This window comes from Balaenoptera borealis (genome assembly GCF_965194805.1).
Source record: "Balaenoptera borealis genome assembly, chromosome: 18".
In the NCBI taxonomy this organism is placed as follows: Eukaryota; Metazoa; Chordata; class Mammalia; order Artiodactyla; family Balaenopteridae; genus Balaenoptera; species Balaenoptera borealis.
The window spans coordinates 13,526,696-13,544,403 of NC_138877.1; the positions used below are offsets into that span (position 1 = coordinate 13,526,696).

The 17,708-nt window shown below is 40.5% G+C and overlaps 1 pseudogene across 1 annotated transcript; it reads right to left on the bottom strand.

Annotated features, from left to right (window-relative positions):
• Window positions 1-11,334: 11,334 nt before the first annotated feature.
• Window positions 11,335-12,994, bottom strand: LOC309615530 (TIP41-like protein pseudogene; annotated as a pseudogene). The gene has a single exon. The product of its transcript is annotated as a TIP41-like protein pseudogene (transcript).
• Window positions 12,995-17,708: the final 4,714 nt, after the last annotated feature.

Sequence of the window (17,708 nt, forward strand, 5' to 3'; positions counted from 1 at the left end):
GTGTCCAGCACTTCTCTTTAGACACCAGAAGCAACTTTTGCCTATTTTCTCAGGTTTAGGGCTTCAACTAAAATTCCAAGAAAACAGAAAATATAGTCCCATTCAGCATCTTGTATAAATTTAAATAATAAATGACATCATAATTACTGCTTATATGCCACATACAAGCTATACTTTAATTGTTCTTAAGATACAACTAAAGCAAGATTTTAAGACAGAACCCAATTATCTTTCTTAATTCAATCTTTTAAAATGACTATCTTATGAGAACTTCCCTTTAATTTCTGCTTTATAGAATATAAAGCCTTCTGTATATGATAAGAGTCATTTAGTTCAGCAGTTGCTATAAGCCAGTCATGACAGTAACCTCTCTTATTCAGCAGCACATACACGTCAAGCATATACTACATGCTTGATGGATACCTATAATTTGTAAAAACAACACTGCAAAGTGGCTGTTCTCCTGCCATTTATTTCATTTCACAACTGAGGAAAATGAGACTCAGATTAAGAACTGGATCAAGGTTACACATCTAGTAAAGATGCAGCATGGAATTTTGCCTGTCTGACTCCAGTGGGTAGAGTCATATCCATATCCATGTTACAGCTCAAACAGCAGCTTACAGCTCTGCCTATTTTTAAAGTCGCAGAATAATAGCTTTTTAAGATAAGATTTCCCAACCTAGAATTCACCAAACACTATTCAACAGGAGGTAAAAATGAGTACTGGAGAGAGGGCAGGGTAAAATAAGTTTGAGAAATGGTGGGTTAGTAAAGTTAAATACTTTTATTTACTGTACCATTTCTTAGAGACAATTTTTAATGTTATTCTTTGACATATAAAACTGCATATATTTAAGGTATACAACTTGATGTATATATACATTGTGAAAAGATCACGAAAATCAAGCTAAATAACTTATCTACCACCTCTACAAGGTACAATTTTGTGTGTGTGTGTATGTGTGTGTGTGTCTTGAGAAGATTTAACTTAAGATCTATCCTCTTAAATTTCAAGTATCCAAACAGGATTGTTAACTATCATCACCACACTGTGCACTGAATTGCCAAAACTCATCTTGCATAACTGAAATTTGTACCCCAACATTTCCTCATTTCCCCCCTTTCGTAGAGACTTTAACATGCAGATGTATATTTTGACTGGTTGCAGGGAGTGAGGGAGAGATAAGCAGTAAATCACAGTGTTTCCCAGTTTTATTGTCTGCATGTCTTATTCCCTCATTTAGGACAATCTTACTGACCTCTTCTGCAACAGAACTCTGTGGCTCTGTGACCCACTGGATCTGTGCAGAGGTTGGTGGAAGAAGAACACCTGGAGTTAGACAGGCTCTGCCATGTGGCTCCATTGGTAGCCTGGGCTTTGCCAATTTTTTATTGGTGAGCTCTCCCGCAAAATATCCTTTTCCTAAAACCTCTATTCTTTAACCTTGCTTCTTCCAGATCACTGACAAAAAACAGACAGAGAAAGAGGACACAGCCTCTCTTCCTTCCCAGCACATCCTTCTATGTTGCCTTCTGTTCCGTATACGGTCCCACGGGTGGCTCAATTGTCATCATGGTGAAACCAGCCCCTACTCATCCTTCTCCATGACACTTATTCTTCTGGACTTTTCAAAATAAGAAATAAAGAATCTAATAATGCTCAATCTTTAAAGAAGGAGATTTCTTTAACTTAAAATGAATTTGATAATCAGGCTTTCATTCAAGCTCCTTTAGGGCCCTTACTATTTTTTTTCCTTTTGTGTGTATTTGGAAACATTTTTCTGATATGCGACAGAATAGTCCTAAAGCATAATTATGTGAGCATTTCTTTACTCTGATCTTCCACAGTATAATATTCTTCCTTGGCCATAGCACTCACCTGCCATCCTCTCCTATTGGGAACCCACCCCACTCACTCCTGTGGCCCTAGGTTACCCTCTTTAGAGGTCTGCAACTTGAATTACATCAATTCCACTTACAATCCATAATGCTCAAATTTGTTTTAAAATAAAATTTTAATATTAGAATAGTTTTAGATTTATAGAGAAGTTCTGAGGGTAGAACAGAGAGTTCTCATATACCCCATTCCTAGTTCCCCAATTATTACCTTACATTAGGATGGTAGGTTGGTCACAATGAACCAATATTGATACATTATTATTAACTGAAGTCCATATTTTATTCATATTTCCTTAGTTTTTACCTAATGTTCTTTCTCCTCTCCAGGATACCACAGTACATTTAATTGTCTTGTGTCCTTAGACTCTGCTTGGCTGTGACAGTTTCTCAGACTTGCTTTGTTTGTGATGACCTTGACATTTTTAAGGAGTACTGGTCAGATGGTTTGTAGACTGTCTCCCAGTTGGGGTCTGTATAATGTTTTTCTCATGATTAGACAAGATAACGAGTTTTGGGGAGGAAGATCAAAAACTGCCATTCTCACCACATTGTATCAAGGGTATGAAAGTAAGAAATAACCAAAAACATGACTTATCACTCTTGATGTTGACATTGATAACCTAGCTGAGGTGGTGTTTGTCAGGTATTTCCATTGGAAAGTTTCTCCCCCTCCCCTTTCCATACAATATTCTTTGGAAGGAAGTCACTACGTGAAGGTTATACTTAAGGAGGAGAGAGTTTTGCTCCAACTCCTTGAGGGCGAGTATCTACATAATTTATTTAGAATTCTTATGCATAGGAGACATGTCTCCTCTCTCCCATTTATTTATTTATTTATTCATTCATCAATCACATATATCAGTAAGGACTCATGGATGTTTATTTTATACTTTGGGCTATCATCCAATATGATTTTGCTGTTCAAGTTGTTCTAGATTTGCCCATTGGGAGCTCTTTCAGGTGGCTCCTATGTCTCTTTTACATACCCCATCATTGTGTGGTTTTCCTTCTTCCCTCCCTCCCTCCCTTCCTTCCTTCCTTCCTTCCCTCCACTGCTTCCTTACTTTCTGACACTATACGTTGCTCCAAGCTCATCTTCTGTATTCCCTGACATCATGCTCTAATTTGCTCTGTCACTTTTCTCCAGATTCTGTGCCCCTGTCTCACAGTGCTTAACTTAGAATCACAATTCCTATGGTAATTAGTATGTTTTTGAATAAGTACAATGATTTGACATGACAGACTATTCCAGTAAGCTTTAATGTTAATGAAACTGCATTTAGAGAAGATAAGAATTAGGTTCATTATGAAGTATTTAATTTATACAGCCAATTATAAACTGTATGCATGAATGGAGAGAAGAGAAGAGAATGGAAAAAGAGATAAGTCAAACTAATTTCTATTTCATTTGAAATAGTCAGACACCTACAACTAGATACCTACTCCCTCCCTGCCTGAAAACTTCAACGAAGTGGTGGTTCCACTTATCTCTGTCCTGAGATCTGGCTGGACAGGAAGTGAGGAAGGCCTAGGTTTCTCCAAAAACTCTACAGGATAAATATTCAAGGACTGTTGAGAAAGGAATCATCAAAAAAATAAGGTTACTGCAAAAATACAGCACAGTTTATCTGTTTTATTTTAAAACATTTGGTCATCAAGCCAGGGAATCTTTGGTCTGACATAATACAGTTTACCATGGACCATTTCTTATTGTCTCTACCCCGTTCTAAAACCTTCCCACTCAAGGGGTTTCCCTGGTGACACAGTGGTTTAAGAATATGCCTGCCAATGCAGGGGACACGGGTTTGATCCCTGGTCCGGGAAGATCCCACATGCCACGGAGCAACTAAGCCTGTGGGCCACAACCACTCAGCCTGAGCTCTAGAGCCTACAAGTCACAACTACTGAGCCCGCGTGCCACAACTACTGAAGCCTGCGTGCCTAGAGCCGGTGCTCTGCAACAAGAGGAGCCACCACAGTGAGAAGCCTGTGCAAAGCAATGAATAGTAGTCCCCGCTCACCACAACTAGAGAAAGCCTGCACGTAGCAACAAAGACCCAACGCAGCCAAAAATAAATAAATAAATAAATAAAATAAGACCTTCCCACTCAAACCCTAATTTTCATTAAATGGCTTACTATGATGGTGAGCAAAGGAATGCTCAGTATCACAAAATCTGATGGTCAACAACTGACTGAAAGTTTGAAGAAGACTGAAACTGTTCTGGCGAACTAATATATATGGCAGATTAAAGAAGTGTTAATTGTCAACATTATATTGCAAGAAAAAAGCAATATAAGATTTCCTTAGGAACATTTCCATTTTCTCAGAATTATGTGTAATAATGTACCCCTATTAGAAAGTCCTGTAATCCCTCCATGGGCCAAGTTTCAAATCAGATATCAGGAAGTTCACACTCGTGTTAATCAAAGCTTCCAACTTCATTCAAATTACAATTCTTTCTCCTCCCTCCAGGTGAATCACGTTCTAGGGGAGAAAGGTATTACCAGTTTCTTCTCTCTTTCTAGCTACTGTCTCAGACCCCTCTGAGGTTGTAGGGAAGAAAGATTAGGGAAATAGGAAAGTTCCTTCTTACCTGGTGCTGTCTTAGCTCGCCTTACATTTTGAGTCTGAGTGATGTTTAAAGGTGATGCAGTCCTTCTGTATGCTTTTGTGGGTCCTTGGACTCCTTTCCCCCCATTCACTGGAGAACTTTCATCCGCACTTCCCTTAATGCCAATGATAACCCTACTCCAGCTCACTTTACTCCTAGGAATTCATCAGTCTGCCTCTAGGTACCCTCCACTGAGGCCCCACCACTTCTCCAGGTAGCCCTATTAGACAGGACTTAACCCACAATGATCATGGAAAATTCTTGTGCTTCTTTTTCTCTGACAATCTTGGAATCCAGGCTCACCCCTTTGGCATCCACCTCTTCTTCAGCTCATCTGTCATCAGCTACCCAGGCTATCACTTATCTTTTGGTCTCAGAGGGAGTTAGTCACCAGTATACCATGTCCTTCTAATTTCAGAAAAATTAAAGTGTGTGTTTGTAGAGAGGTGAACCATCTCTAGGGACGACTAATACAGTAGCACCATGATTTAAACAAGGTCATGACCATCCCCAGTCTATCAGCCTCATCCTCTGATGGGCTAAGGTGCCACATCCTTATGACAACACCCAGAGGCAGAAAGAAGAACCTTATTTCCGTTGGGTCTCCTTTCAAGATAGAAAAGGAAAAGTTTCCCAGAAGCTGGCTGTGTGACTCCCCCTCCTCAGTATCACATTCCCAAGCCTTGGCCTGTCACTGGCAAGAATTATTACTGTTCTGGGGCTAGTGATGGGACTCACCTCCCAGGAAACAACTACCCACTCAGAGAAGGGCAAAAACCTGAGCAAATCTGGATTCTGTTAGAAAGAAGGAAAGGGTTGTCGGGTGGGCAACCGGTGTGGTCGCTATGACCTTGCCTTCCCGTTTGTGGAGATGGGGCTCAAAGTTCTGGAGCAGCCCTTCTAAAGAATGCCCACCCCAAAGTGGCCTTCAGACATCTAAGGCTTCTTTCAAGGCAAATTGAGAAGTCACCATCTTTCAGAGATCTCTGGGAGAGAGTTCCACACACTCAGAAAATCTCTCCACTGGAAAATCTTTCCTGTTTCCTCCAGATTTATATTCTTTTAAATAAGGACAGAGCCTTTAATTTCTCATAAATATTTACTGCATTCTATATGAATAGCATCCCCTGGAGCATAACATAGAATTCAATATTGCTGGGGTTCCCTGGAGTTGCTCATCAAGGAAACCATCAAATACAAGTGTTATTGGGGATATATGTTGATTAAGGAAGCGCTCTAGCATAAATGAGTTTTGATCAATATATACAAAAACATCACACTTGGTCCATAACAGCTTTGACTGTGGAGAGAAGGTAATAGAACAATGGGTCTCTGATGGGGTCATTGCCAGCTAGTGCCTTTACTGAATTAGGAAAAGGCACCTCTTCCTCTGAGGTGGCAATCCCACTAGATGGGGCAGAGCCCAAGCTTCCCATGACCTGTGGCTCTGGTTATGGAAAGCTTTTGAAGAAAGGGAGCTTCCACCAAGAAAAGGAAAAGGTACTTAAAGGAACAGCAGGGATGGGGAAAGTATTTTGTTTGGAGTTAATCTGTTTCCTTCCATTGTGGAGCTACCATCTCATCATCCAGATGCATTGAGGCCAGACTTCTGTGAAGTCTGGAGCTTGTACATATTTTTTTACCCACGTGGCTCATCTTAGGACTACATCCTAAGCTTTCTTTTCTTCTCACCCCACATATTCTCCCTGAGTTAATTCGTCAACTCTCCCAGGTTTGATTCACATGTATCCACTGAGGACTCCCAATCTGTATATCCAGCCAGCCCAGGCCTCTCTCCTGGACTCCAGATTCATCTATCCAACTGTCTACTGGTGACTTCACTGGGGGATAGAAAGGTGGGTTTAATGATTTCATTATGTTTTTCTGTATTTTATAAATTGTCATATAATTAGCATATGTTTCTATGATAATCATAAAAACGTTAATTGAAAAATAACATAGCAGACATGAGAAATGTTACTGATTCTTTACTGTGTCACTGCTCTGTGAGAGTTACTAAAGGGTTGTGCTAAAGGGTTGTGTTTATTCTGGCATTTAATCTCCTCTACAATAGTAAAGAGTGGGCGTTATCCTCTTCACATAACAGATGAAGAAACTGAGTCTCAAAGAAATCACGGTCACACAGCTAACATATTACAGAGCCTGAATTTGCACCTAGAACTGTCTGGCTTCAAAAGCTTTGCTTTTTTGAATGCATGTGCTCTCCCAGCAACAGTGCAGACTCAGTGGGGAGGAAAACAAAAACAAAGCAAAAGGAACCCATTGCTAGACCTTGACCTGTATTTCTAGATGCCCTATAACTATTCTAAACATTTATATAACTTCATGAAGTTATTCAATTGATCAACTATAAAACACTTTAACAGTTCAAAAAGATGTATTGAGCATCTGCTTTAAGTCAGGCATAGTGCAAGGGGTGGGGGCACAAAGATGCATAAGACAGAGCACACGTCCTTTGTCATGGGAGGGGGCATATAAACGGATAGTTGTGATATAACTTGATAAGTGATTAAACTCAGGAAGGCTCTGAGGAAAGACACCTAGCTCCCTGGTGTTCAGTGAAGCTTTCGCAGGCAACAACTGCTGAGCCAAGTCCAGAAAGATAAGCAAACTAAGAATGTGCATTTGGGAGCCATCAGTAGACAGGTCACTGTGGAGGTCCTGAGTAGATGTGGAGGCCCAAGGAGCCGATGTGGACAGGGAAGTAGAGCAGTTGAGAAAGGAACTCTGGGAAGAACAAGAGATTGGGGGTGGCCAGAAGAACAGGAACTATGAAGGAGGTCAGTGAGGAAGGGTAAGAGAGGAAGAAGGAGAATTGGCAAGAGATTTTCCCCCAGAACCCACGAGAGTAGAAAATTCCAGGGAAGAGGGAATGACCAACAGTGTCAGATGCAGAAGAGAAGTTTAATAACAAGAGAGCTGAAAATTATTGTTCAGATTGGATGTTATGACAGCCATGGATGGTCTTTGTCAAAGAGATGTTGTCAGGAGGTGAGGACGAAAGACAGACTACAGAGGGTGTAAGAGTGATGTAGTGTAAGTGCTGACATGAAGATTTTTTTGATTGTAATATAAGTGCCGGACGTTAGGCTTTTGATCGAGGAGGCATTCATTTCAAAGACATCCATCAAGAGTAAACATATTGCATGCTGTATGACACAGCTACTAGCAAACCAACTAGATAAGGAACCAGGCAATCCCCACCCATGAAGTACCTCTTTTAGAAGGTCTAGGGTAGCCTAGATAACTGATGGCTTGAGTGACCTCGCTTTTCCCTTCCTGCTCCCTAATTCCCACTCCTGCGTTTTAACTTTTTCAGTAAAGAGTGAGCCTGTGCAACCCTAGACACCCTACCCTTGGACCTTAATAAAGGCAAGTCCAAGGTCCACACTTCCTCCCCCTCCCTCTATCCAAGACCTCGTTGTGTGGCCCTGGGTGTTCCATGTACCTTTCGGATTTGTGGGTAATAAATCTATTCTTCAAAGTTCCCCGATGGTTGTTGCTGAGGTGTGTCCTACAATCATAATAAGAACCATAAGGGCTGGTCCAGTCACAGCACTGGTGTGGTCAGGGAAATGTCTGTGGGGCTCATCACAAGCAGTATGGTCCCAGGCGAGGGTCTCAGGCATTCCTAGCCCATAGTATCACCATCAATAGGCTAAGACCAACACAAATGAATGCAGAGATCAAGAAGTAGAATAGGCAATGTGAATTAACTTTTCAAGAAGCCTGGTTGTGAAGTGAAGGAGAGATGGGGGCAGTAAAGGGACCATGCAGGCTCAAGGAAAAGAGTTTGGGGGGTTTGACACTTAAATACATTTTTATGGATTATGGAAAAAGAGCCAATGATGAGGAAAAGCTTGAAAATATAAATTCCAGGAAGGTAATTGATGGAACAATGGCATTCAGAGAGGAAGGAGGGGTTACTCTTGTACAAGAGTAAGGATATGTCCTTTGAAACTAGAGGGAGAAGGCAAGGATGAGCATAGGGACAGTAGATAAGTTAGTGGATGAGAATGGCAGCAGCGAATAATCCAAAGAGTGAGAGGTCTGGAGGCCAGGGGCTAGGGAGGGAGATGGAGGATTGTGGATGTTTGTGACAGACACCAAGGGAAATGACTGAGAGCAAGGCTGACCATGGGGAAGACTTCAGATGTGTGATGGCAACAGTCTCCAAAGTACCGTGATGTTTTTATCTAGCAGTGTTTGATTGCCCCGAGGCAGGAGAGTAGAAGATTTGGGGAATGATCTGGGGCTGGTGGTGTACCTCAGAAGAAAAGGTAATCAAGAATGTTGATGAGGAAATGATTCAAATCATCAATTACAATGTCTGGTCTGAGTAGGGACATGAGTGAGGCCAGATAGGGCTGAAGACCTGCTTCTACTCTCTATCAGATGACCTTCCACGGGGAATTTAACCAAGAACCAGGAGCAGTGCATCTGTGATACTCAAACCTTATCACAGCGATCACTCTCCCTAAATTATTAAAGGCCATCAGAAATCCCCCTCAAGGTCAATCTTAATCAAGCCTGGCTGTACATCAGAATTACACAGGGAGCTTCTAAAAAAGACATATGGAGATTCCAATGACAATGATCTGGGATGAGGCCAGGGTAAAGGTATTTTAAAAAACATCCTAATGTTTCTAAAGTATATCCAGATTTTTGAGCCATTAGTTTGGATAACCAACCTCCAGTTATCCATGTCAAGGGCAAGTTGAGAGAGAATTGCAGGGTCTGGGAGGAACACAGATAACTGAATTCTATAGGCAACCCCAAATCTCATTTATGCTAACGGCTTCAGCCTTTTTTTTTTTGTAATTACTTATTGTTTATTCTCCTCTTACAAAAAGACACTTGGAACACATAAATATAAAATGGTGTATGTCTTGATTAGCAATGGGCAAATATAAGTTTTCTTGGCATTCTCCACAGGAACAAACTAATGAAGTTTTCAAAAGTACACTTATCCTATCCACCTCCCACCTTCTTCTATAAAATGGTCAATTCTACAATTTTTAACAATGGATTCTCAAAATAAGTAATTTAAGACTGACTCAGGGACTAAGACATCTGAATCAAGTTAAAAATATATGTGTAATATGATGCTGCCCAGAAATCTCTAATTCAACTAATAAATATTATTACAGTTTTTCATTTTTTATAATTTGTATGACTAAAGAGTTTGTTCTGTTCAAATCTGCATGGCAAATAAAATAAACAGTAAAGCAGAGTACAATATATACACTTTTCTGTCCTAAGAGAAAACATTAAGTACCGGTATATTTAACATACACTGAACATGCCATGTATTTTCTTAAAGCCAACAAAGCCTGATTTCCTATACATTGCAGGTGATGTAGCAGAAAGCAAACAAATACCCAAATCATTTGTGACCAAATTTAGCTAATAAAATTAGCTAAAAAAACAATATACACAACAACACACCAGAGTCTGAGTAATGATGAATATCCAACTGTATTTGTTTCACTAAAATTTATCTTCAGGCTAATATCTGAAGAGTTTTGCTAATACTTACAATTAAATATCCTTCCTTAATGATTTATGTATCAAGTGGAAATATGTACAACAGCTGTTTCAAACCAGAAAAAAAGGGGTAATTCTTTTCCCCTGCCCTTTAAATAAAATATTTTTTTAAATCCATTTAAAGTTAATTTCTTACTTGGTGCTTTATAACCACTTCCTACTTTATGGAGACCATTTTAAAAGGCAGAAAAGAATATACAATGTTTAAAGGGTCACCATCAAAATAACCAAATGGATTTCAAATTTACTTTTGTAAACTTTCTGTACTACCTAGATCTTGTACTAATTACTTACACTTTACTGGATCCCCGATAATGTTAAAAACATGAATCTTTTTTTTTTTTTTTTTGACCATGCTGCGCAGCTTGCTGGATCTTAGGTCCCTGACCAGGGACTGAACCCAGGCCCTTGGCAGTGAAAGCGTGGAGTCCTAACCATTGGACTGCCAGGGAATTTCCCAAAACATGAATTTAAAAAAAGAAAAACTGGCTTTTAGATTTTAAAATAAGCCCCTTCCTCCTCCACAGCTACCCTTCAAATATTTTAAGCAGAAAATTAATCTGGTTGCTTTAGAGACTGATGTAATTTTTGCTTAAACTGTAACACTTAAAACTTTTTAGGACCAATATCAAATTCAATATCCAAAAGATTTATTCACTCTGAGGGTGCGTGGAAGGTGGAAGTAAAAAACGTCAGTACAAATAGAACCATACATAAGAAAAAGCACCTAAAGATGGAGGAGAGACAGCTCTGACATCCTGTCAGTGGCAAACCATGATTATGTGTTTCCATGGACATAACACCTTAAGTTCTCCAAAAACCTAGTTTGTTTCTATGTCTGAAACTTTCTTTAAACTTCAAAAGCCAATTAAAATTTAGGAGGGTAATTTTTTTTTAAATTTCTGGGTATAGATCATTTGAGATCAATTTCCTAGGAGGCAAGTCATGACTCTCCAGAAGTGTGAATAAACATCAAAAAACCCAAGGTAAAGAGCCACTACATCAACGTGAACAATTAGGAATCGTATGAAAGTCACAAGGTGTTACGATTCACTGATTTAAAGTAACTTCCTCATGGTAGAAGATAGTGTTTCATGACAGATATAGGTTATGGCCACTGCTTCTGAGAGATACACACATCACCCCCTACTGGTGAGACCCCACTATGTGACAATTTAGAAATCTGAATTTAACTCCAGAAGATATAAATTTCTGGAATATGAATTTGAAGACAGAGAGTACAACAGCAGTTGAGTGGAAACTGCCTGCGACACTCTTTTATTTATTTATTTTTCCTTTAAGGCTACAGAAAATCTGCACATAGACAAGGCAATTAATTCTCATAATAAAAATACCCCCTCCAAATAGCCCCAAGGTCTCCAGTCAGATTGCACGGTCAGTATATGCTGTAATAAATTCTATTCCACAGATGTACATTCTTTTGAGTCTGCAGGGTTAGGATCAATTCTTTCTGGAAATATTAGCTTCTCACAAACTGCCTCCTTTATCGGCAAATACTGTGATATTTCATTAGGTTCCGTGAAGAGGGAAGGTGAAACATGCATTAAATTAGCAATTTTGCTCTCTCATGAGGTATATTCTTGTAACATGTAGGTCTTGTCAGCCTCATGGTAAAGTCTTGTGTCATTCATCCTAATAAGCACCCCATCAATTCTCAAGAAAAACCGCAACAGCAAGAAAAAGCTAGAAGGCATTACTCTAATTTTCACACTCAGGCTTGAAACTCCATGATCATGAAGTTCATCCTCAAACAGGAGAACTTCTTCAAAAAACTTAATCTGTTCTCTGGCTTTCAATTTCTCTGTATCTATATGATCTGTTGTAGGTACAATCTTTAGCTTAAGTGATTCTCCAAGTAATGTCCCCTTATAATCTGTTGTATAGGTCCAATCATACGGTTTCACAACCTCCTTACAGTGCTCACCCTCCGTCCTGCTTTCCTGCCACTCTTCAGCACAGGCTACTTTAAGCATTCCTTGGTAGTTGTTCACACATCTTAATGCACCTGTAGCATTGAACTCAATCCCAAAGCCAGAGCCATGCTGGATTCTTAAAACGTTGTCTCCAAACATCATTTCAGGGAGAGATGGCATATTCAATTCATCAGCTAACTTCTCCACATCCGCTGACTTCATGATGTGGGTCTTGGACGCCGTCAGCTTCCAGGGCCCGAAGGAGAAGTCCTGGTGGCTGCTCTGGAAGCCGTGGATCATCACGGCCACAGCGGGGCCCGCGTGGGCCACACGGAACAGGCTGGAGCAGCGGCGGCAGCGGCAGCCGCGGCTGACACCGGGCTTCAGCCTTTTTATTTTTTTAACTAGGTGGTAATTAGTACCAAAATCAACTGTCTTGATTTTCTTTCCTTACTTCTGTCACTCATGATAAAATAGAGGTGCTAATTAACAGTGAAATGGCCTGAAGGCAGCCAAAAGGCAAGAGAAAAAAGGGAAAGAGAAGTGTGTGGTTCCATAAATGGGATCTTTGTCCCTGTTAGCAGGTTTAACATGCATATGGTCTTTACCATGCACCAGGCTCCATTCTAAGAATTCCACACGTAACTCATTTCTTCTCACAACGACTCTATGAGTCAGGTTCTTTCATTGTGCCCATTTTACAGCTGAGGAAACTGTAGCACAAAGATAGTACTGTAAAGTCATAAAGCTAGGCACTGGTGGGGATGACACTGCATGCACGCTATCTGATTCCACAGCCCTCCTTTAACCATTACACATATGTATTCAGGAAGCTAATAAACTCATTAAGAAAAGGAGAATATATTAAAGAAAGGAAAAGTCAGAGAACTCTGTGGTTATCATTCAGAAAGTCAAGACACATATATATATTTTTTTTAAATTAATTAATTAATTAATTAATTTATTTATTTATTTTTGGCTGTGTTGGGTCTTCGTTTCTGTGCGAGGGCTTTCTTTAGTTGTGGCAAGCAGGGGCCACTCTTCATTGCGGTGCACCGGCCTCTCACTATCGCAGCCTCTCTTGTCGTGGAGCACAGGCTCCAGACGCGCAGGCTCAGTAGTTGTGGCTCACGGGCCTAGATGCTCCGCGGCATGTGGGATCTTCCCAGACCAGGGCTCGAACCTGTGTCCCCTGCATTAGCAGGCAGATTCTCAACCACTGAGCCACCAGGGCAGCCCAAGACATATATTTCTAAATGGATCTTGAATGCTAATTTTTTTTCTGGCTGTATCGCTGATTCACAATGTGGCAACAGTTCCTGAGCCTACACTTTAAAGAAATCACTTTTTCAGATGCAAAACTAGTTTTTTTGTTAAATTGTTTAGTACCTGAAAGGTAATACAATTTACCTTAAAGCTAAATCCCTAGGTGAAGTGGCTGATAGATTATTACCATCCTCCTAAAAATATCTGCTCAAATGAACAGATAGATTATAAGTAAATTTTCTAAACTCTCTGCTTGTACAGATTTCCTCAATAGTAAGATTTCCATCTTGCCTACCTCATCTGTACGCATTGCACCTATCAGGTAACAGAACCTTCACTCAATTAGGGTTTTATTAAACCTCCATCATGTAGTTAATTCTCTCTCTTTCAAAATGTCGGAATCTACTGCCTCATGGAATGCTGTGTATAGTCAGTTGATAAGTTATCTAGGTGTTCACGGTGTGCTTTGCTTTTGCTTTCATGTTAATTAAATTACTTGTATAAATTATTGCAGAATGTCCCAGATGATGGAGATCAGGCAAATGCCAGGGTGCTCATTAATATTTCCTCAACACTTGCAGGAAGGAAAGCATTGCTACTTGTCTCTGGTCCCCTCTCTCCCAAGTGGTTCTCAGCCTTGGCTGCGCATCAGAATTGCCTGGAGATCTTTAAAAAATATGGATGCCTGGGTCCCACCCCTGGAGATTCTGATATCATTGATCTGGGCATTGGAATAAGGAATTTTAAGAGATTTCCAGGTGATTCTAGTGTGTAGCCTGGGTTAGGAATCCATTCCTCAGGAGCTAGCAAGACTGTGGGTAAAAGCAATAAATGAGAGGAGGTATATCTTTCAAAGCCACCCGCATTTTTTTTTACACTACGTGACTCACAAATCTCTGGGGCTGTCACCCTCTCTCTAGCTTGTAGAAGTTTTTTTGAAATAGGTATAAGCTCAGTATTTTATTTGAATTCAGTTCCTTTGGGTAATTGTACTGTGTGCTTATAAAATGTCTGAGCGTTTCGCTTGAGTCACTGAGACATCGTGTAAACCAATAATTCTTTAAGACCCACTCGTGTATGCTAGGAACACTGAAGCATTTTAATTGGGAGATTTTGCTTCTGGTCCAGTGGTTCAAAAGTCAGAGAAGCATATTTTCAAGCAGACAGGCTGCTGTGAGAGTTCCTGCAGTGATATGAAGTTACATACCTGTATTTACTTAATAGCACATATCCGTCTTACTTATTATAAGTAAATGTAACAGATTCAACAGAATTTGAAGAGCAAAAATACAATGTCTTTACCTAAAACAATGACTAAAAGACATGCATGTCTTCCTTCAACAGTTTCCCACAACCCACCCTGAGAAAGAGTAGGGAATGTCACCAGGGAAATGACAGGGTGTCCAGGAGACTGTTTACTGTCACTGAGCATAAGGCCCTTTCACATTCAGACTCCATCCCCCCTTTAACAGCATGTGACCATGAGCTAATTAGGTAGCCCATCTATGCCTCCATTTTGTCATCTGCAGCATGGGATAATAGTGGTCTGTAACTCATGGGCTGATGTAGGTTAAGTAAATTAATACATGTAAAATTCTTCGAACAGACTTGGGCACCTGGTAAGCACTCAAATATTAGCTAAAATAATGCTGTTTTTTCAAGACCCTAGGATTGGAAGCCATCAGTTTCACCCAACAATTTAGCTGCCTCTGTGAGAGGTGGCAGAACTGGCCCTGGTGGACACAAGGGGCAGGAGACTCAAGGACCCTCAGCAGTAAGCTTCCGCCTTCTTCCTCTAATATTTAAAGGGATCAAAGAGGCATCTTCTCCACCTACTGGTTCCATTCACCTGTCTGAAATTTATTTTCCTCACTCTTCAGAACTGCAAGCCCCATGAAAGCAAGGATAATGTATGTTTTACTCACCAATATGCACCCAGTAATTATCCTGGGGTCTGGCACTCAAGAAGTGAGCAACGAAGTGTTGATTAATCTGGAAGTCCTGGTAGGGTAATATATTATCAGCTACTAACACTTCAGCTTAAATCAGACCATGCACTTCAGTTCTGTCACCTAATGGTTTTCAGGTGTGTACAGATAATGAATAAATTGTGACGGGAGAAGGGAAAGGCTCGGGGGGTTGCATGGTCTCATTTAAGCTGAAGTATTTCTTGCTCTTCTTATAAGGACACCATTCCTACTGGATTGGATTCCCAATCCACTAGGGCCTCATTTAACCTTAACTGCCTTCCTAAAGGCACATCTCCAAATACTGTCACAATGGGGTTAGGGCTTCAACATATGGATTTGGAGGGGGAGACACAATTCAGGCCACAACCCTAGGGTTTGCTGCGCCTTGTACATGAGGAACAAGCTCTCGAGTCACGGTTCTGCAGGTGTGGTCCAGCAGCATCAGCATCACCCGGGAACTTGCTAGAAATACAAATTTGGGAGCCGGCCCACATCTAATGAATCAGAAACTCTGAAGATGGGGCCCAGCAAACTGTCATAACAAGCCCTCCTGGTGATTCTGATGCAGATTAAAATTCGAACACCACTATATTATGTTAAAGTATCAAAACAAAATTAAATCAGCCCTGCAGCCTAGTAATGTGATGTGGTGAAAAGAGTTACTTAAAAAAACTCTTTGCAACAACCCTGGAAGGTAGACAGGGAAGATACCATGAACTCTATTTCTGTATGAAGAACCAGGGGCACAGCGCTGTCACTGAGTTTCCCAAGGCCGCCCGTTATCGCACAGTAGAAGCAGCAGGCAGGCTCAGGTCTCCTGATTTACTGTCAAGACGGCCGGTGCTTCCTACCAATCTCCTCTGATAAATCCAGTTCTACAAATCACAATCCGTGGTCTTTCTATTTTCTCCTTTTTACAGTTTTGAGTGTTAGTAAACTCCACATCTACATCCATTATTAGTCACATTGTTATTTTTCAAATGAAAGCTTTCTTCTAGCCATGACTGCGTGGTCAAAATCATCATTGATAAATACAGCACAAGTTCACTAAAATTAATTTAGGATTGGGTGTCTACAGTTGTGAATCAGATGCAGAGAAATCTGAATGCATCCTTGGAACACTGTGGACAAAATCAATGAACAAAAATGTAGCAAGCCAAAAGTAGTGTTAGAGCTCTGGGCGAAATTTGAGAAAGCAGAGAGAGACCATTGAAGACGTTCAGTCAGCACTTTAAGGAGATGTATTGAAGTCTGGTCCCTCTCTACCAGGAACATCCTTTGGCTTTTGTTTCCTTCTGAGAAAATCTCCACCTCCATCAGCCTACTCCAGGAAGTCTATGATCTGTGAGAGCTGAATGCAAACCCTGGGGAAATCAACAGTTGGGGAAGCCAAACATTGCCTGGGAAACTGGCAATGGTGAAGAAAATTCTGGGGTTAGAGCATAACAGGAAAATGACTTCCTAACTGCTTCCAAATGCTTCCCATACAACGCCTTTGCGGCATGCCAGGTTGTGCTGGCTGCATCCACACACAAAACAAACCAAAGCAAACCGTAAAATGCACTTCTGTGCCCAGAATTTTTATTGGGATTAAGTGCTCATCCCCTAAATTTCTGCTACTAACTTAGTGACTTGCTGGTTTACTTAAGGTAGAACGTCATCTATTTTTTTTAAAACATTATTTTTGGAGTATAATTGCTTTACAATGGTGTATTAGTTTCTGCTGTTTAACAAAGTGAATCATCTCTATGTATACATATATCCCCATATCCCCTCCCTCTTGCGTCTCCCTCCCACCCTCCCTATCCCACCCTCCCTATCCCACCCCTCTAGGTGGAAACAAAGCACCGAGCTGATCTCCCTGTGCTATGCAGCTGCTTCCCACTAGCTATCTGTTTTACAAGTCATCTATTTTTACAGTTTAAGTATAGTTTAAGGTTTGGTTCTCAATCTTTCCCGCACATTTGAATCAGGTGAGGAGTGCTTAACAATCCCACATCCAGGCTGCATCCCAGGCCAATTAAATCTGAGTTCCTGAGGTTTAGTTCCCCAGGCATTAGTATTTTGTAAACTCCCTTGGTGATTCCAATGCACAGCCAAGGTCCAGAGCCACTGTTCAAAAGTACTATTTTCTTTTCTTCATCCCTCTCACAACAATTACAAAAAAGACACAAGAAAGGAATTTAATCAAGAAAGAAAAATTAGAAAAATTCACCCCTTAAACAATAAAACAGAACTGAGTGGTAATTATATTATTTTCAGCCCTCACCAGATAAATGCCTGTGTTAAATCCAACTTCTTTATGTCATTGTTTTATTCCCCAGCATCTGGCTAGAATTTAATATAGAAAGAACAAAAGCAAAATTACAGAAATCTTTCTGTAAGATGTGTCTCCTAGCATGGGAGGAGGGACATTGATCAATTACACCTTAAGAAGAAAAGTAAGTGGACTTC